Genomic DNA, 23,134 nt, shown 5'->3' with positions numbered 1-23,134 from the left:
TTGTCATATCCATCATTATGTTCATTGATGAGCCTCCATCAATCAATGCATCTGCTATAAAACACTCCTCAATCCAAATGCCAATATTTGGAGTGCCAATATCCAAAAAGGCATTAACCACATCCATTTCTTTCACACTCTTTGGGGCTTTATTAAACTTGGGGACAACTGTGGGAGAAATCCTTAGGCCGCCACACTCTTCTTGTCAATATAATTTAAAATTCTTTCAACAACTAGGAGATAACATCAGCAATTTTTGAAATGTTAGGTTTGGTTTGAAGGTGTCGAGGTCTGTGACCAAGTCATACTCTTTGATAGGATCCACAAGCTTCTCTGACCTACTAGAGAATGGGAAAATACCCAGTTTTATTTTTCATATTTCCTATAGAATCAACAACATCTACACTTCTTCTATCACTAGTGGTACTTCTACATCCTCTATCTCTTGAATCTCTAGTCTTGCTTCTGTAACTATCTCTATATCCTTCTATGTAATGTAGTGGACTGTTGTGCACTATATTGTTCTATTATGTACTATTTTGTGTCTCCTTTGAAAGATTCAACTTCATAGTTTTGGTAGAGGAAACATTCTCTTTTGGAACCGTGGGTTCTCTCTTCTTGGCACGTGTTATTGCGACAATTTCCAATACCACCAAATTGGAGGTAGGTTCTTGGGTCTTCTATTGGTTATCAATGTTTGTAGATTTCACAGGAGCTATGGATTAGGATAGTCTTTTGCAATGTGGCCTTCTCCTTTATATCAATTGCATAAGGGTTTGTAGTCCATGGAACTTCAAGGATTTGGACAATTTGGTGAGATATGTCCCTTTTCTCCACATATGTAACACTCCAACTCTAATCTCTGGCCACTGCCAGATTGTCATCCTCTGTAACTTTGAGAGGAAAACCTCATGCCAAAATTAGGACTAAAATCTCTAGGCTTTGGTCCTATATCTTGGGTTGTCATCTTGGACTCCAACAAGTTGAATCTTGCTTCCTCATCTTTCTTCCTTCATTCATGCATCTCCTTCAGAGAGCAAATATCTCATGTATGGTTCTTCCTTAAATAGTGTGAATAGAAGGCTCCATGGATAGTTGGTTTTTGGGTACATTCAATGGCTAAATTTTCCACTTGATGGCACTCCCACATCATGTATTAGATCGCATCACATCTCTTCCACCTTCTACAGGATTGGATAGGTTTGCGATATTCACCATCACTATCTACAATTGTTTTGTAATCACATCCATCAACTCTTTCTTAATGCTTGTGACTAAATTGGACAAATAATCCTTTAAATTTTCTCCTCCTGGAGGATCTTTAAAGTAGGATTTTGGAAAGCCTCCATAATCACTGCATAGATTGGTTGGGTTGATCCAAAGGGTCCCCTGTTATGATTCTAATTCAAAGCTCCTATTGAGACTAGTGGTTGTTGGTTTCGGTTGGTAGGGTTCTGCTATTCTTGTTGAGTCACCATTGGGGGAACTATTTGGGGCCATTGTTGTTGTGATTGAACCATCATTTGAGGTATTGCTGTCTATGGTCACTATGGATTCGGTACACTATACTATGGTACTATGTGCATATGAGGGTAGGGGTAAGGAACAATCCCTAGGACTACATTTGATGGGTATACCATTCCTGGCATGGGAGGAGGTAAGACTCCTCTTCCAAAGGTAATTGATAGCCTTGCTTCAACTTCATCATACAGTCTCACACCTTTCACTACAGCTTGCATATTGACTTGTCTTCTCAATTCCATAAACTTAGGAACTTTTGATTGTAGGCCTCTAAGAAAAACTCCCTTCTAAATGCCTTCATCCAAGTGATAGTTAGTCCATCTCTTCAATATGGACTCCATTCTAGAGACATATACTTCCACCTATTCACTAGAGGAGAGACTCTCGCATTCGCTCTTCAAAACCTTCACACCTGAATTTAGTGAGGAAGGTCAACTTCAGGTCATCCCCCCATGTGCCAAAAGTTCATGCTCCTCATCTCTCAAACCACTGAAATGTTGCACCTTTGAAAGTGGCAAGGAATATCACCAACCAATGCTTAGGGATTCTGACATTGTTGGCTACACATGCTACCATAAAATTAGCTACATGAAGTTCAAGATCTTCGTTGTACACTCTCTTAAAGATGGGCAATGAGACTACATTCAGTGGCATGTCATCAATAATTCTAGGACGGATCTAACTTGGAAGGGGACTATGAGTCGCCATATGGGGACTTCTGTAAAGAGTGCCACAAGGACGTCAAAGGAGGATTTTGTTGCTAGCTTGTTCTTTCTTTCTCTCTTCTCATGTACTTATGGACTCATTCTAGTGCTTGCCTCTTGATCATGTCATTCATTCAGTAGGGAGTTAGCTCCACCCAATTTGTCTGTACTCAACAGAATAGAATCAAAAGGGCTTCAATCTCTAGAGGACTCTCTTGCTAATATTTCTGCTAATTCCTTTTTCTCAACATTTCTGAATTTGGCTCTCATTTCCCACTACAAAGGGGAAGATATTTAATTTTGAAGGCATCAAAACTCATTCTTTTGAGGATCGCCATAGTCACATTGTCTTGATAATACCAACTTTGGAGGGTTTCAATAGCATATGTTTTGAAGAATACTATGTCTACTAGGTTGCCAATTGGACAAACAGAAGATTGTCAGTCCACCAAGCATCCCATGTATCTTGTTGTTGAGCATCCATGAACAAATTCCAACTCTTTTCCTTCTTATTCCTGTGAAACTCAACTGACCACAACTCTTGAAGCTTTTTCACAATCTCCCACTTGATGATGTCTGGAAACTCTTCAATGAAGGCCAAATCTCCATGGATGGTCATTCTCTCTATTTTTTCTTTGCTTTTTATGTTTTGTGGGAAACAATTGGCCATTTTGATACAACTTTCTATAGCTTTAGAAGACAGTGGGACCAATCTGTCACATAGAGCCTGCATCAAGATAGTGACATGATTTTGCCATTGATAGATGTACTTTTTGTATAAAGTGGCATTGGCAATGAAGATCTTCAATTCTTTCAAAGTAGCAAGAATTCCACAATCTTCCATTGCTTTTCTCCCGCTTTAACAATGCCACTTTTTCCATTTTCAGCCTCTGTTGGTGCTTGTTAATTGCAATTTTTGTACACAAAAAACATGGAGCTCTCGAGAGAACACCAAGGAAACACAAATCTTAATGTAAGATAATATAACTTGTACTCATCGACAAGATTGTTTTCATCCTTTATATAACCACAACAAGAAAAAGAACACCAAGCACAACAAATCATCATGCAATACCATAGAAAGAATCTCCCACGGCTTTATCTTTAACAAAATTGATCACATTCTTTGTATTCTTCTTAAAATACATCAAAGGATCACAAAAACCCACAAAAGAATCCTCCACTTTGAATCAAATTTCATTACATAGTATTCTTCTTCAATGTCTTCATAGTCTTTTCTCAATCTCCCATATAGATACAATGTTTTTTACTATAAAAATGACTATCTCTTATACTTGATCTCTCTTACACATTTCCTCACTCAATAGTAAAATGGAATTAAAATCAATAAGCCTCAATAACCCTCTCTTGATCGTGGATACCCCTCCCAAGAGGTATGTTTGATATGAAGAGACACAAAGCCACCATAGTGTTCATTGAAAGCTCACTACTGTCACTATCACTGTAGTCTTCAATTCAAGTCTTTAGCTATTTCTTCGATCTATTTTGAGCTTTCATTCTTCCTCTTCTAAGATTACAAAATATTCTCAAGCTAAACATCTATCCCACAGAACATTCTTAAAGGCAAATAGAACAGCAATATAAGCTTTACAGAAGCTCAACAGAGGGTCAATAGAAGGCATAAAAACCATATAGCTCCAACCAAAACCATTTCAAACAATCCAAAACCATTCAATATATTCTCAATCATTCCCCAAAATACTTATTCACAATCCCAACCTTACAAACAGAAAGAAAAAAAATCAAAATAGAGGCAAAACAACAGACCCTATGAGAATGAAACAATAGAGACATTACAAAACCTATCAAAACATCAGATCTCAACCAAAAATCATCACGACTATCCCAAACATAATCAAACTATCCCCATACATTCCAAAATACTTCCAAAGTTATCAAGATTTAATCAATACACCCTCATATCAACCAAAAAGCAACAAAAAATAGCTAGAAATACAACCATTTTAGCACTCAACAAATAAGTAACACATGACACATGATATAAATTAGTGTTACCTTAACATTTTGACTTATATATTCAAGAGCCAAAGAGTTGAAGTTATCCTAAATGCAATTACCTCAATGATATGATCTTGATTATCGGGCACCTTCCAACAACATGGATAGCGATCTCCAGGAAAAGAAACTCCTTTTGAAGCAAATCAAGTTGCCCAAGTTCTAAAGGTAAAGGTGGGTAATAGTTCTCTACATCTTCTTGCAAACTCTTGAATTCATGTGCTACTTCTCCCTCAAAATCCCCTCCAACTTTAATGTGTCCTTAAATCCCATTCAAGCTCCACTTTTTCCTCAAACTTTGCTTCACCAACTTTAATTTCTCCTTAAATCCCCTCCAATTCTCTTAGACTCACTCTCATTGCTACGTGCAACTATAGCAAATATGAATTGTAAAGTTATGGCCCCATCTTTTAATTTGTTAGTATGGTAGAAACAATGTGATATTTATCTAAAAGCTAGAATGACTATCATATTTTCAATTTGCAATGACATCGTCTTTTAATTTGTTAGTATGGTAGAATAAACAATGGGATAATTATCTAAAAGCTAGAATGACGATCATATTTTCATTTGCTATATATTTATGTTCCTCATGAAATTGAACTATGTTCCAAAGGCTACATCCACTCTTTTAAGATCTAAAGTTATGGTCTTCAAATATTCTGGCATGCATGTACAACATGCTTGTGTTTACACATCACCAATGTTTTGCCCAAATTTCTAGACAATGTAAATCACACAAAATGAGAGCATTGAGAATTCATTTATATAATACATTACTAAGGATAATCATGATGATCATTATTTTCCATATTGTGTTAGATAAATGTCTTCTAAAGTCTCTCTATTCCATAAGAATAAATCTTTTGGCTAATCAATGCTGATGATGGAAGGATTTTTAAAGAACCTTGTCATATCTTTTCTCTCTCCTTTTTTGAGTGAATAGAGTACAATCACTAAAAAGATAGTAGCATATGCTTGTTTTCACCTTTGACACATTGACATGTTGTCATATCCATCAATGCAAAGTATATTTTGCATATGTAGTAGCTCAAACTATTATTCAATTGTTTGGCTAGTACTAAGATTATTGAGAGCTTTGAAAGTTGTGTGTCTATAGAGTCCATAGGATGGAAGGTTCAAGGATTTGCTAAGGCAATGAAAATCTCTAAGTAGCACACTCTACAACAATGGATTGTATTGGATCAATGATCCGTTCACTATCTTAGTTCCTAAAGTGTATTGAGAGAGAGGATTACTCCTTTCACATGCAGCTTTCAAAACTTACAATAAGCTTAGTACTAGCTAGACAATTGAAAAATCACACACACACACACACACACACACACACACACACACACACACACACACACACACACACACACACACACACACACACACACACACACACACACACACACACACACACACACACACACACACACACACACACACACACACACACACACACACACACACACACACACACACACACACACACACACACACACACACACACACACACACACACACACACACACACACACACACACACACACACACACACACACACACACACACACACACACACACACACACACACACACACACACAATAAGTGCTAAGAAAAAATCCCTAAGAGGAAGAAAAAAAGAGAGTTCTTGAATTTATCAATCTCTATGTACAATAAACTCCTTGGTATAGACATGAGAGAGAGAGAGAGAGAGAGAGAGAGAGAGAGAGAGAGAGAGAGAGAGAGAGAGAGAGAGAGAGAGAGAGAGAGAGAGAGAGAGAGAGAGAGAGAGAGAGAGAGAGAGAGGCTCCACCATAGGGTAGATGTGCCACTTAGGGTAATTCAAAATGACCATACTAGTGCACATGGCTACCATGCCATTGCATGTCATGTGGGTGTGTGAAAGGCATCTTGCATGTGTGCCTGCAATACAATTTTTGTGCGGGTCCCACTGGCACATAGCATCATACCTTTTGAAAGTTAAACTCAAAGTATGTGTGAAGAAAGCATGCATTTGTGGGAAGGCATGATCTACCACTCATTAGCTTCCCATTGCTCTAGTGGTAGTTCATGCCCTTGCATGATGGAGAATGAGGGAATTAAAAGTTATAGACAAAAGGAAATTCAAAGAACAAAGAACATGTTTGAACTTCCAAGCTATAGAAGATTGTCTTATTAACTTTCAAAGCAATGGAGCATGAACCATAGTGGGGTACCTTGTGAAGTCTACTTCTTCGTCTTGCTCAATGCCCTCTCCACGATCAATCTCTATCTCGGTGCTCTCTTTAGTGCAGCAATGTAGGAGGGGACGAGCCTCAACCCATAGTCAAGCCCATGTGTGATTAATACAACCTCTAATTATTCTCTATTTTCCTATTTGTTTTTCCCTCGTTTAATTATCTCTTTCTTCTTCTTCTTAGCATTCTACTTCATAGGTGTTTATGCATCTTTCTATTCTAGAATAAGTGTGTGTCAACTACTTGATGATGGGAGTTTAGGCTAGCACTTGGGGAAAATTGCTAGGCTCTAAGTACAAGCAAAACTAAATTTTGTATGATGGTAATTTGTCATATCTCTAAGCTACATATCAAAAGAAGTACTTAATGCTTCCAACTATTTCTTGTATCCTTGTACATCAAAAGATGGACATCATTAAGGTTTCACTCTAAGAGAAGCATCGCAAGTTTGTGTTTATAGGAAAAGGATTGTTGTAGTTTGTTGGCACTATGGGTTTGTAGATGAGCAAACTAGCCAAGCCAAAAGATTGTTTGATCCAAAGTTAGATATTTTGGAGTTGTAGGCTCCTACTTACTCTCCCATGTAGGAAATGCAAAAGATTTGAAGCTTCTCAGAGGCTATAGAAAACAAGAGTTCTTAAAATGTAGAGGCTTTATCAAGTGGGTTGAATCCAAACACTCCTCTACAACAAAATCAGATTGAGAGAGGCATTAGGGACTCAAGGTTTGCCTTGAAACCCATCTTTTTCCTTGTTTGTAGCCATTGTGAAAACCTCAACTTTGCACAAGTTAATACATCCCTCTTTTCTTTTTTTGGATAACCATTCATGTAGTTCTTGCCAAAAAGGATGTATTATATGATATTTTTGTGTCTTTAAGCTTGAGTTTGTACCAATTTGTCTTTAAAAATATCGAAAGACCTCCAACAAGCTATTTTCTTTGACTCTTCCATTGCAATAGCTTATATGTCCAAGATATTTTGTTCTTACCTAATAATCTAATTTTTCCATGCTATATAGTTAACCAGTAAGGAAAGTGAATTGAACATATTATGAGTGAGTCAATAAAATACCCATGCAAGTTTCTTATCATATAGTGAGTGAAGTGTTGATTGCCCCAGGCTTTTGTCATTTTCTTTTTTAAAAGGTCTAATTGGTCTTTGAAGTCTTTGATATCACCATCTTTCCATGCATTTTTCTCACAGTAAAAACATTTTGTTTCTAACATTTTCCAAACTTTGGCTTTTCTATTGTGAGCTTGTCCATTATGAGCATGAGCCTTAACTATATTATGTAGAGATTTCCATTGATTACGATTAACAGTTGAGCCACCTTCTCTAGAGTTTATCTTTCCAAGTTTTTCATGTAAGGGGATGCAATTTCTATCCTTAAATGTGTGAGGATTTGGTTCAATAATAACATTACTTCCATACAAGCCAATCAAAGATAAAACTTGGTCTCAATCTCAGATATAGCATCCTTTCTAGTTGAGAAGGCCTTGAGCTTCCAAGCAAATCCTATAGAAAGATGAACAAGCTTTTCAATTGTTTTGAAAAATGCATGAAGTGTGAAAATGTGAGAATTGGCTAAAGGAATATCCAAAGATTCCTTGAATTGTGGGTCTTTGATGTCCCCAGAGGGATCTTTGTTTCAATTCCATGAATTTAACTCTACTGTTTGATGAAGACATGCAGTAGAGGCAAGGATGTTTAAATGTGGTTCCCTTAAAACATTATGCATGCATTTGAGTGTCTTCAAATCCCCAACTATCTGCCATTCTACTTTCTAGTTTGCTAACCCCTAACAAAGAGCTATTCTCTTATTTGCTGACTCTTGTTCACATCATGTATTGAAGCTTGCAGGAAAACCCAATGTAAATTATCAAAATCCTCAATATTTACTTCAAAAGCTCACAACAACTAGATTGTCAAATTGAATGCTAAAGGCCATTGAATCATTGTATGGAGCTGATAAGAGTGCTCTATTATGAGGGTAGTAGAGACTCTTTTTAATTTTTTACAATTCAAAAATTCACTTTCGCCTGGCTTAAAATCACAAACATGGCTAGCCCTTATGCATCTTTTAGACATAGATTATAGAATTTGATAATCAAACATCACTAGACATGCAAGTCAAGGAAAATGTTGATAAATTCATTCAAAATGACCCCTGAAGCTTGATCCAAAAGCTCCATCACTTTACCATGATCTCTTTGTCTAATAGACTTCAACAAAGATGAGTTGGAAGAAAACAATTGCACACTTGACCTTCGTATTTGATTTCATTAGTTGAAAAATGTATGCATATGCATCTTAACTAATGCCAATATCGTTGAAAGTCTTCTACTCTTGCTAACTATCTAAAGAATGATGCTTAATGAGAGAATTCAAGCAGTCTCTTTGCTTTTGTGAATTTCTTCCTCTCAAGTATATCCTTTGGAATTGTTGAAAATTGAGATGCTTTTAAACCTTTTGGTTGAAAAAGAAAGCTAAATAAGAGCAATATAATAAATCAAATATAATACTAAACAAAGCCAAATTGAACATTTCTCAAGTAAGAAAGAGTACATTGCTGCTCACATTCTTTTAGTGCTACCATCTCCTCTTCGTTTGAGATTTTCAATGTCCTTAAGAGCTCTTTGTCAATTTTGAATGCCTAATTTTTTTTGTTTTCGTGTATATATATCTCCAAGGAATGGATCTTTTGTTGATAATCCTATACATTTTGCAACAACTCATCTATATGTTTTGTTAATAAGTGATTCCCCAATCTTAGAACATCTTTCTTTGTAATAAGATTGAGTGGATACCCTAATAAACCATTATAACCATAACTAATAAACCTTATCAATGAAGAGCTATTATAGGATATTTGGGATAACCTTCCATCCAACCAAAGATTAAGATTTTTCCTTCTTTCAAATCTCAACACATGCTTCATGGACTCTGAGATAGTGTTGGGTTTTTGTTCTTTTCCTCACTGGTTCATTCTCAATTTCTAGCTCAATATAGAGATGATAAAGAGTTCTTTTACTAGCAATAGAAAGATCATTGGATGATTGATCCATAGCTAAGGATGTGTTTTGAACATTAGTATGAGAAAAATAAAATTCAAAAAAAAGAAAAAGAACAAGGAAGAAACTATCAAGGAGGAGAAATGGATCCCCAAGAGGAACACCAAGCAAATAAGGATCTTATTGCAAGAAAATATATATTGTATTCATCAATAAGCTTGTTTTCATCCTTTATGTAACCACAACAAGAAAAAGAACACTAGGCACAACAAATCTTCATGGAGCATCATAGAAAGAATCTCCCACAATTTTATCTCAAACAAAATTGATCACATTCTTCATATTCTTCTTAGAATCCATCAAAGAACCACAAAATACAAAAGAATTCTCCACTTTGAATGGAATTTCATCAGATAGTATTCTTCTTCAATGTCTACATAGTCCTCTCTCAATCTCTCATGTAGATACAATGTTTTTTAGCATAGAAATGACTATATCTCATTCTTGATTTCTCTCTCACATATCCTACCTCAATAGGACATTGGAATTGCAATGAATAATCCTCAATAACCCTATCTTGGTCATGGATACCCCTCCCAAGAGGTATTCCTGATATGAAGAGTCGCTAGAGCCACTACAATGTCCATTGAGAGCTCATTATTGTCACTGTCATTGCAATCTTCACTTCAAGTCTTCTTCAGCTACTTCTTTTGCTTCGTCAAGCTATTTTGATCTTGCATTCTTCCTCTTCCAAGATTGCAAAATATTTTCCAAGATAAACATCCATCATTAGAATAGATACAGAAGCAAATAGAGGCTTACAAAACAAGACAGAGACTCTACAAAACACTACAGAGGATCAACAAAAGGCATAAAAACTATATATCTCAAATCAAAACCACTTCAAACTATCCAAAACCATTCAATTTACTTTAGTCATTCCTCAAAAGACTTATTCGCAATCTCAACCTCACAAAGAGAAAGAACAAATATCAAATCAGAGGCAAAACATACCCTATTAGAACCAAACATACACATTATAGAACCTATCAGAACATTGTATCTCAACCAAAAACCATCATGAGCTTATCAAATATACTCAACCATCCCAACACATTCCAAAACACTTCCAACACAACCAAAATCAATCAATAAAGCCTCAAAATCAACCATTTAGCTCACAAAAACAACAAAAATCAACTAAAAAAAACAAGTCAATTTAGCCATCAATATATCCCCACACTTAATTAAGGAGCATCCTCGCAACCTTGAAACAAGGAAGAATAATAGGCCCAACAACTAGCTCAACATGACTGTCTCGAATGTCGATCAATCAACATTCACAAACCAACCTCGACCCCATCAATCTTCAAAATAGACTAAATCTATCAAAGAGAGTGGCGAAAGGAAAACACAAAGTATAGATCAATCCTTAGTTTTCAACCTAGAACCAAACAAATTAGTAAAGGATATAAGAGTTTTCTGCATTGTAGCACATATTCATCTAGACAATCTTTAACTTCAACCTCCAACTAGCTTTGATCAGCTTCAGCTTCAATATTCTTCAAGAGCAACTTCATCATCTCTATGTGACAAAGATAAGACATACACTCACACATCACAGAACATAGAATACAGAACTCACAAATGCACAACAAAATGTAACTAAATGGCACCAATCCCCAAAATGGAGAGCTAAGAAAAGGAGAATTTTTATTAAAAAGATGATACATCCAAAAACTACACCAATGCTATGTTGAAAAAAGATATTTCTTCTTAAACTTCATGCTAAGATTGAGGCATTCTAAGGCTTTACTCTCATCGACAAAGTGTATAGGCATGTTTTGGAGGAATTGCAAACAACACATGCTTTCCAACAAGATAATGAATCTAGTAGGAAAAGCATGTGTAAAGGAGTATAGCACATCCATGTGAGCAACAATCACGTCCTCATTAGGATTTATTATAAAAAATGGAATGGTCTTTTGAGTGTTCAAATTGGATTGTTGATGCATGAAGGCAAGATACCAACAAGAATGTGCAGCAAGATGTACAAAGGTATCCTTAGATCGAGCATGGACACAAGCACATTGAAGATAGGAGTTTGAACATGTTGAGAAAATCCCCTAAGACCCCGGAGTGAGAGGCCAATCAAATACAAGTCCCATTAGAGAATCATACAATGTCCACTGCCGTCAACGGAGGATATCACCATCATATCCAGGAGTATCTAGAACATATTGGGAAGGAAGGTCGGGGTACTAGAAGGATAGGGGAACAATGAAGAGGTGGGTATGACAAATCATAAAAAGATGATAATTGAAGAGACAATGAAAATGGCAATAAACAAAAAGATAATAAAAATATATGAAGAGACTCTGTTTGCTGAAAAGATAGATGGAACAAGAGGGACAATAGGAGAAGGCTCAAAAAGAGTAGGAGAAAATGTAGGATTGGTAATGAAGGACAACTCATGAAAATTGGAATTTGAGGGAAGTTAGCAAGAGTGAAGGATAAGATGGGAATGGTATCTAGGTTAGAGATAAGAATAGAAATACACAAAGGTAGGTGATAAGAAATCAAGGAATAGGAAAGAAGGTCATTGGGATCATATGGGTAAATAGAACAATGAAATTTGAAATTTTGGAAGAATTCAACTATGAACAAGGGATTATCTGCCATATGTGTTAAGAAGACCAGAGAATGTAATGATTGGATATTGAACTTATAAAAAACACTCCATCAATGGTGTGGACCCATGACACCATCCTCCAAAGGAGGATGCCAAGCATGTCCTCTACACCAAGCAATCTGTTGATGATAATTTTTAAGGTTATCTACTAAAAGCATCTCAATTAAATGTATATATATGACAAATGTAAGATCACATCACCCACATAGAGATTCATGTCCTTTTCATCAAGAATCTCCAAATCTCCTTTCAGATACATGAATGAAAGTAACTGGGTCTCATGAGAAATTAACTCATCCACAAATCTATCAAATATGGCTTTCAGCAAATCTGCGAACCATAGGTTCATCCACCCATCCTCCAGAGGTTCTAAATGCATATTACTCAAGGAAATATACAAGACAGTGTTGCGATTATACTTAATCTAGAAAGAGGGCAGAGGAGACACTAATTTAGCATAGCAAACAAAATCTTCTTGGACACAAGTCATACATCGTTGAAGGCATTCTACCTTAGCAAACAAACCATAACATAATTTAGTCTTTTGTCACAACTAGTCAAGATCCCCTTTAGAAGACAGCATAGAAGATACCATAGGAGCTGGAGGAGAAACAGAGTGGGTAGCTACTTTATTGTGGAGTTCTACAATAAGCTTCTTTTGTGACTCTATAGTTTCTTGAGAATAATTTAATTGACCCTCTTATGTATCAAGCTCATTAGCTAATGTTACCATCTCCTCAAGAGTAGAGTTTCTCTCTTTAGTCATCATTGACACATTCTCCTCTTCTAAAGTAGTGATCTTGGTCTCTAGCTCTTTAATGGTGGCTTTCTATAAATCCATCAAGGTTGAAGCTACAGTCATCTATTTATGGATGTCACTCAAGGTAGCCTTCTCAAAGGCTGAATTCTCCAAGCCTTGCTAAGCTAACTAGTTAAAGAGTCCACCTTGTATTGCAAAGATTTCTAAACACCTGTATAGATGGTTTGAAGACAAGGGGTAATCGAGATTTCCATAGTAGACTGGACACTAGAAATCAACTAGGAAAGCATGGGTCCATCTAACATGGTTTGTAAGGAGGAAAGAATCTGTGAATCCAATTGACCTTCCCTTTGGGTTGCAAATAGATTTGTGTAGGAAAGGAATAAGGGAGTAGGAGTAGATGTTTGTGCAGGAGGATCTGGAATAGAAGAAGTATTGGAAAAACACTTTGTACATAAATGTTTCTTTGGATGGAACCTAGTAGGAGGCGTGCCATCATCATTGGCGTGAGTGAGGTGGAGAGGGAACTGGAGGTGAAGTTTGTTTTGAAAGAGGAGCAAGATCAAGTACTCGCAGTCCATGTGGAGGAGGTGCAAGAGTAATAATCTTTTGAAGAAAATCTCCATATGACACATTGGTAAGCTGACCCTTTCAAACATGTTGAAAGTGCTGATCCATTTTAGCCAATAGAAATACTAACCAATTAAACATAACCCCCTCAAGGATTTTGATGGACACATTGAATAGTTTCGTGGACAAGCACTTGGACGCAGGCTTTCCCGACATGAAGTGATCATATAGGAATCGACACAATTGCTTCTAGGAGAAGAAATGTAGGCCATTGACCCTCCTAACCCACTAATAACTTGACTTAGTACCAAGGGGACAGAAGTTTCCTTCTATAGAAGGGCAATGATCTCTTCTCTTGTTAACAGTTAATTAGCACTAGGCACAAAGAACGTTGAAAGGGGTAATAACAATGCCTTACTAATGTTGGTGGAAGATAAGCAGAAATTGTAGTCATACACCAAGCGAGAATGGTTCTTATAGGATGCCAAGAAAGGATAACAAAGCTTCTCATCCAAAGGAAGAAAACTTGAGGGAAACAAACTAACAAAGGCCAACCCAACGGATACAATTAGCATCCAACAGGAGAGAGTAGTCATGAACTAGTAGTGGGACATGCTAAATTAATCAACGGTGTGGAAGAGGATGCCATTCAAACTATACATGATAAAACACACACACTAAAATCAAGAAAAAGAAAAACTTCATGCAGAAATTAAACAAACCACCACTAAGATGAATATCAGAAAAAAAAAAAGATAAACATGATTGAACTAGACTTCGCCAAGCATATCACAGCCTATGGAAAAATTTTGACATGATCTACACACACATGTGATCGATAGCTTTGTGAAATATAGACAAATGGGCACCCTAATCCCCGATAGTCAAGCAATTGAATCAAATATAAGCACAATCATGCCACATCCCCAACATGACTACACCAAACAACAAATCAAAATGAACTCATAACAAAACCATGGATTAATACCTGGAAGAAATAGGGATCGATAAGACCACGGATAAATCCCATCCCCGTAAGCACAATTCATCAACTGAGAGTGTAGTGATGTGGATGGGTAAAAACTACGCAGATTCCTTTTAGCAGATGATATTAGCAACATTTCATTGTTAAATTATGCCCTTAATGCACAATGAGTTGCATTTTGCAATCCAATACCCACATAGATTGGACTCAATTGATGATGGTCTCTACAAATGCACTTGTTACAAAATAGATGATTTTTGGCGCAAAGCACATGCATGAGTGAAAGCGGGGGATTAATTTTTATTCATAACTTAAATGTGTTTGCAACCCATGTGCGCATGCACTCTAAACATCAAGTATTAATTTTAATTTACAAAATTATGTGGGTTATTGTGCAAGGTGTGTGTGCAATAGGTGGATTCCTCTTACAAATTAACAGTTAGTTCATTTTAATTTAAAATTTTATGGTGTGCATTCTATTAATTTGACGTGTGCAATAGTTGAGTTAATTTTAGATACCATTACCATGTGTGTTATGGTGCACATGAAAGAGGGAAAAGAAATTGAACCTGGTGGTGTGTGGGACACCTGCAAGATTTGTTGACACATAAAAAAATAAAGCATGAATCCCAAGGATACTCGATAAGAATAAAAACACCATGAACAAAAGGACAACATGTAGATTAATAGAAAGTCAACAACCTGAACAAGAGAAAAACCACCAATGGCTAACAAAAATGCATTAGCAAAAAAAAAACAACCATAATGGGAATGGATGGGGTTTTTTTGTTTTTGTTGGTATTTTTTTTCAAAAAAATAAATTTAAATTCTGGGTCATGGTTATTTGTGATGTTTATGAGGGTGTGTTGGTGTTGATTTCTAGTTTCAAGCGGGTTTTCTTTCTTATAAAAGTTTAAACCAAATCATATGGTCATAATGGATATGTATGATAGGGCATTGAATTATAGGTCTCATGGGTTTGTTTGATTTTTTCTTTTGGTTGATTCAGAAGTGGGTATGTATGGGTTCATGATTGTGTGTAAAGGGTTTTTTTAATAAATATAAATTTTCTTGAAATATGCAAAATAAAAACTCGCATTTTATGACCAATTAGTAACAAAAATGGTGGGACTTTGTAGTTGGAATTTTCAAGAGTTTTTAAAAAAATTGACTATTTTAAAAATTTATTTAAAATTTTAATGGACTTTTAATTTTTTGTACATTTTTTAATTTATCTTTTTTTGGGTTCTACTATGTTTCTATTTTTCTTTAAATCATATTTTGATTGAATTTTTGTGGTTTTTTATTTGTGTTTTTATTTGTTGTTTAGGATAGGAATTAGGTGACTGGGGAGGGGGGGACCAGGGTTGGCAGGCGGTAGTGACTGGGAGTAGGAGGGCAGCCGACATTGATTGTGGTAGCGCGGCAAGGGGCAGGAGGAGGTGAGGGAGGAGAGGAGAGGGAGAACGATTGGTAGGGTGGAAGGAGAGGAGACGGAGGAGAGGAGAGGGAGAACAATTGGCAGGGTGGAAGAGGAGGAGACGGAGGAGAGGAGAGGGAGAAGAGTAGAGATGAGAGAGGGGAAGGAGAAAGAAGAAGAGAGGGAGAGCAAGGATGGCAGGGAGGGAGAGTGAGGGGGGAAGGAGAGAGAAGAAAGAGAGAAAAAAGAAGAGAGAGAAAGAGAGAGAGGGAGAGGGGAGTGGTAACCGTCGGGGGAGGGGTGAGGGGAGGGATCTTTTTAAAAATATAATCATAAGAATAATAACTGCCCTTAGTCCTATGCACCATCACGAGGTAGGGGTAAAAAAATTTATTATGACGGACATGGATGGCATGGTAGGAGAACGAGTAGGTTGCCAACAACACGGCGGCTGGATGACATGCAATGCAAGACAAAAACCAAGCACGTATGTGGACGAACATACGTAATAATACCAAAATTTATGAAAATTTCATTTCTCATAGAGCTGGGGGGCCTCAAATTGAGATGTGGCGAAAAATGAACAATGGGCAAGGCAAGAGGAAAACAACATGGACAACACGAATGCAATGTCCGGGTAGGAGAAACATACATTCACATGGAAAAAATGAAAAAAATGTGTGTGAAAATGTAATTAAAAAATTAATAATAGAAAATCTATTAGTCAAACGAAACACGAGGAAAATGGAAAATGTCTAGGTGGAGAAAACGAACAAGGCCATCAAGGCAAAATACGGATCTGATGAAAAATGATGACCTTTACATGGAAAAAACAAGGGGCAACAAAAAGAAAAAATATCATGGAAACGATGTTCTACAGGGTGAGGTCATAAGGTCATTCTGGTGGAAGAAAGACACATTCACATTAAAAAAGGTCAAAAAATGCGTAGGAAAACACGATTAAAAATTAATAACAAAAAATCTATGGACCGAAACAAGGGGGAGGAAAAAGAAAAAATGTCCTTTAGGACTAATAGCTCAAGGCTATCTAAGCAAGATGCCATTCGGATGAGAAAAGAGCATGCTCACATGGAAAAAGAGTAAAAATTGCACATTAAAATACTCGCATACTCACGTGGAAAAAGAGTAAAAATTGCACATTAAAATACTCACAAACACGCAAAAATAAATAACAACTAATCTGTATGTCAAAATGATAGTCTATAAAAAGAAAAAGTGCTCGAGAAAAAGTAAAAATCAAGGCTATCATATCAAATTGCAATTCTGATACAAGAAAGGTGCGTTTGCATGGAAACACAACTGATTCACCAAAAAAAATAAAAAATTAATAACTGAGGAACCCTCATTCAGAACAAAGGGCAATAAAAGAAAAAAGTAGCTAGTTTGAAGGGACAAACATGATTGTAAGGTTAGATTACAATTTTGGTGAAGGTAGAATATGTTCACATGAAAAATCGGCAATATGATTAAAAAAAACTAAAAGGCAAGGAAAGACCATTGAAACGAGATAGAATAGGATGGGTGGGCAAGGAAGGGACCTCAACAGGGCATGAAGAAAACACAATATCATTTAAGGATCAATTAACAAGGTATTTATTATGAATATATGCAAACAAGATGCACATGGACGCATCCCCACACTTAAAATGTGAACAAATCGGTTTGTTTAATTATCAGGGGCCTAGTACTCAACCATGACCCGAATCCTTGTGCCCCCAAAGTTAAAGTATGTGACACATATAAATAGATGCAAGAAGTAGGGTTAGAAACACTTGGCACATCTAGTTGATCAATGGGGATTGTCGTTGACATGTTGGGGATTGTCGTCGACGTGTTGGGGAGTTGAACTTGCCTGCAAGAGGGACCACGACTCATCATAGCACTCATCTACTAGCAGGGTAGGGACAATGGAATAGCACACACCATAGAGGTTGCAATGTTGATGAAGAACTAATTAAGTCATTGTGGTATCAAAGAATATAGCACTCGGCTCACAAGCACTCATGTGAGAAGGATAGATCAATCACACCCCACGGCTCACATCACTCAAAGGGAAAGGAAGAAAAACCCATATCTTGCACTTAGTTGAGAAATCGACAAGGGAAATAATACAAATGAAGTATGGCAATGTGTACAATTGATGGTATATTAGTGCGTCCCAATCCATTTGGCATAGGTGTGAGAAGGTAGACCAAGGATCCTTGTAGTGATGTGCATAGAATAGAGTGACATGTCCGATGCTGATAGCAGAGGCCCGTCTCATGTGTGCATAGAAAAATGGAAATGTATATCGTGCTAGTGTTGTAATGTCCCTCAAACCTCACCTCTTAGTTTAATGAAAGGGAAAATCAATCACACTCAGCCCCCCTATCTCATGCTTGGTTGATAGATACGTGAGGGAAACTCGATTCCTGACACTCATTGCTGTAATCCTCACTATCACTTGTGTGAAGGTTGTATATCATATGCTCAATTAATTGTGCAGTGATGTATCCCACCCTGTGCTAGCATACATGCAAGAAGGAAGGAGTGGGAGCCTTATAGTGTCATGCACAGGAACAGATCATGCTTTTTTGCATTGAGAGGCCCAACTCATATATGCAATGCTCCATTCACACATCTCACCTCTCATTTGGATTTAAAGAGCAAGGATTAGTCACTCACCCCACCCTCTATCTCACACTTAATTGAGAAATTCAAAAGGCAATCCATACTCACATCCCCATCCAGTTAGGATGAAAGCTCACATCACTCAATGAGTTGTTGATGAAGATCAGCATTGGCTTATTGATGATATCAATTTTTTTCTATTGATGGAAAGGCGTACCTAGTGAGGTAGCCTACAGATCAAGAACTTATATTGGAATATAAGAATGTGTCATCTCTACTGAAGGAGAGATAGATGCTCTACAGAGAGTCGCAGATGACACAACACACCACGGGAGGCAGCTTTGGAATTGGATCTTGGCAATTCAACTACGGAATCAACTAGTCTGGAATACGGGATGTTGCCATCTTTTTCACATCCACCTTCCCGCGTATGGGTATTTTCCACCTTTTCATAGAATGAGGCCTATTATGACAGGGACTTTCTTCCTTTTCTCCCATAACAGTTTTTTTTCTTTTTTCTTTTTTCTTAGTCTCGAGAGTGTTTCAACCTTTCTTGAATGATAGGTCGGCATGGTAAGGAACGAAGTTCTTTTCTCCCATAACTAATTTTTACTTTTTTTTGTATTTTTAAAACTTTTCTTTTGTTTTGTATTTCTCTTCACATGGCTAGAATATTACTTAGTAGAACCATCCACACCACCTCTACGGGATTAGATAAGAAGGTAGCAGAATAGGGTGGGATGTGAAACTGAGGGGACAAAAAGCATCACCCACCACAACAGTATTAGAAGGAAGACTATCAGTAACAACATCAAAGGCAAGAGTGAGTGACATCCCAATGGGAGAGTGAGTGTCAGTTTTGCTATGATTGTCAAGATCCCCAAGGAGGAAAGTACTTCTTTAGGCAATAGCCATTGATGAGAAAGGGATCATTAGAGGTGTCCATGGCTTGCACTTGGACAGAGCCATTCGGGTTCATATCAAGTACCTTATAGGAGCCCATCTAGTGTTGTTGGGGATTGCTTGAAAGCTTACCAAATCTCAAATCATGGGAGAGGACTAGGTCACCTTCCTTAAATTCCTTATGCTTGATAAAGCTATCATGGTAAGCCTTTCGTCGAGCCTGTGTGGTTTTCATACACTATAAAGCCATCCGTCGTATTTCATCTTGGCATTCTAAGTGTAGAAGGTGGTGATGTAGTGACTCATTATCTTCCAAACACTGGGTGATAGCCATGCCAAAGAGTGTAGCTCTAGCTCGACAGGAAAGACCACTTTTGTGCTATACACCAGAGCTAGAAATGTGTCTTTGTCCGGTAGTAGCCTTATGGAAAGTTCTATACTCCCAAAGGGTGTTTGTAAGTCAATCTTTCCAACATGGTAATGTGCAGCAATCATCCTTGTCATGATCAAGCAAAGGATGTGATTGGTAACTTTAACTTGGTTGTTGGCTCTAGGATAGTAGGGTGTGGGCTTGTAATGGCATATTTTGTCAAGCTTGGTCAACTTTTCCATAATATTGTTTAAAAAGTGAGTACCTCTATCGCTTACCATCTTTAAGGGACTACCAAAGTGAGTGATAATGTTCTCATACAGAAACAAGGTTGCGCTATTACTATCATCTCGTTTGAGAGCTTTAGCTTCACACCACTTCGTCACAGTCCATACATACCAAGATATATCAATTCTTCTTCCTTCTTCTGGTTGAAGGGTCGATTGGGCCCACGAAATTGATGCCTCACTTCTCGAACGGCTTTAGAGGATGGATGGGCTATAGTGGCATAGCACTAGATTTAGTAGGCTTTCCTATCCTCTAACAAGCATCACAATGTTTGTAGTAATCATAGACATCTTTATGCAATGTAGGCCACCAATATCCTATGAGCAAAGCCTTGTTGGTTGTTGCTTCTCTTGCAAAGTGCCCTCCACATGGCTCATCATGGCAAGCTTTTAGCACGATTTCGATCTCATCTCCTATGAGCAAAGCCTTTCTGGTTGTCACTTCTCTTGCAAAGTGTCCTCCACATGGCTCATCATGGCAAGCTTTTAGTACGATCTTGATCTCATCTCCTAACATAAGCTTTTTTTCTCTCTGCTAAAGATACCATGGGGTATCATTGTATGGCCAAGAGTTTGAAAATGTCTGCATACCATGGGGTTATTATTTTAACCAAAAATAAGGAAGCATTAGAGGGAGGTCTGAATCATCCTGCTCCTCTTCTTCAATCTAAGGGATCTACAATAGATGATCGGCCAAAACATGGGAGTGACTAGGCTTGGTAACCACTTCAAATTCAAACTCTTAGAACAAAAGTAGCCATCTCATCATTCTACCTGCCTTATTCATAAAAAAGGATAGTGTCTCATGGTCCACATAAAACTTGCAGTGCATTGACAGTAGGTAGTGTCAAATCTTCTCTAAGGCAAACACTGTTGCTAGGCACTCTAACTCCGTCATTATGTAGTTTATTTCCCAATCAATGACCTTATGGCTTGCATAGTAGATAGGTTTGCCAAACTTTAAGGAGCCTTTTTGGCATAAGACCGAACCTAACTCTTCAATAGATGCATCAATGTGCACATGGAATTCCTTCGTCCAATCAAGAGGTTGCAGGATGAGTGCTTCAATCAGACACTGCTTCTTCAAAGTATTGAAGGCTTCATCACAATTAACAGTCCAACATCTTTCCTTAGGAGCTTATACAAGGGGGTTGCCTTTGTTGCAAAGTGTGCAATGAACTGCTTGTAATAGGCTACATGACCCATAAATCCCCTCAACTTTTTGAGGTTGGTTGGCATAGTTAGAGCTGCAATCTTCTCAATCTTTGCAAGGTCTATTGCTATTCCTCTTGTGAAAGACAATGTGGCATATAAGAACTCCTAAAGAGACTTTGAAGACACATTCATTAGGGTTGAGAGGGATTCCATACTCCCGGTGTCGATCAAAGCATTGCTCCAATTGTCTTCAATGCTCACGGATTAGGCTATAAACAAGGAAGTCATCTAGGTATACCTCAATGAAATCATGCAAGTGATTTTGAAATGCTCCAATTGTCCCCAATGATCACGGATTAGGCTATAGACACAAAAGTCATCTAGGTATACCTCAATGAAATCATGCAGGTGATTTTGAAATGTAGCCATCATCACTCTTTGAAAGGTAGTAGGAGCATACAAAGCCCAAACAACATCACTTTGTAAGCATGGGTTCCCATTCTGTTGTGAAGGTTGTTTTAGATTGATCTTCTTCTGCTATATCTAAACTTGGTTGTACCCACTAAATCCATCCAAGAGGGAATAGAGCTCATGTCTTGCCACTATGTCTAACAGTTGGTATGTGAAAGGAATAGGGAAATTATCCTTCTTTGTCTTGGGATTCAACTTCTTGCAGAAGTCCACAAATATTTGCAGCTTCCCATTCACAGTGGGCGAAACCCATTCACTATTGGCCACTGGATAGTAAACTCAGCTTTAAGAAGCTTCAACAACTTGGCTTTCACGAGGGTTGAATAATTTGGATTCGTTCACCTCTATCATTGCCTTATAGGTTTTGCATCAGGCTTGAGGTAGATGTGATATTGACACACCATGGGATCAATCCCCTTTAGATCTTTATACGACCATGCAAACACCTCCAAGTTTTCCTTCAATAGGTCATGCAAGACCGATGGCTCCTCTTTTGGAAGAGTGTTACCCACCTTCAAGTGACATTCAATGCCATCTGTATCCATAAAAGTTAACTACTTTTCACCTTCCACTTCGTAGATAAAGGTTCCCCAAATTACTTTTGGGTATAGATCCAATTGGAGCAGCCTCCTCATCTAATACTCCACTAGAAGTGACTTCTTCTTTCCAATGGGACTTGGCTAGCTCTTTGGGATAGTGAACTGATGCCATTGCTATTTCATATTTTTTGGAAAATTTCATTACTTTTTGACTTGGGAAACTCATCTTTTGAGGATGCTACCAAGAATGTCACATCATAAGAACTATCTGAGTCCTATTTGGGCTGGAGGATGAGAGTTTGTTGGCAAGGTACATCATTATCATCCTTTCTTGAGAAGGGTAAATGAGGATAACAAAAGCCACTACTAAAAGAAGGCTTATTCTACTTAATCCATTTCTTATAAAGCTTTGGTATATGATGTGATTCATTTACTGTAACAAGTAGGATACATACCGACTAGCGTTTAGACACCCAGTCACACTAATTGTAATATTCCCATACTCCCCATAGGAACCCCCACCTCCCCTAAGAGAAAAATTTCAAATATGTTTAAATTTTTTTTTGCCCCTCTCTGTCCCCCTGCCGACTGCATGGCGACAAGAGAGACAGTGTGTGAAAGTAATAAATAGAGGGGGGCATGCAACCCCCTAGGTGGCGGGAGGACAACGTCTCTCCCCCCATACCACCTCCTCTATAAAGCGCCCCCCCCCCCCCCCCCTCGTGGGGGACTCGTCATTAAGGGGAGAAGCTCCCCCCCTCCCTGTTGTATCATCCCCCCTCATGTCGAGATGCTGCCCCCCTGGACGTCTGCCAGAGGCTCCCCCT

The sequence above is a fragment of the Lygodium microphyllum genome, chromosome 14 (genome assembly GCF_053477565.2).
Source record: "Lygodium microphyllum isolate KBCC chromosome 14, Lygodium_microphyllum_v1.1.10, whole genome shotgun sequence".
NCBI lineage: Eukaryota > Viridiplantae > Streptophyta > Polypodiopsida > Schizaeales > Lygodiaceae > Lygodium > Lygodium microphyllum.
The sequence above is the reverse complement of the archived record's forward strand: the minus strand, read 5'-3'. Positions refer to the sequence as shown.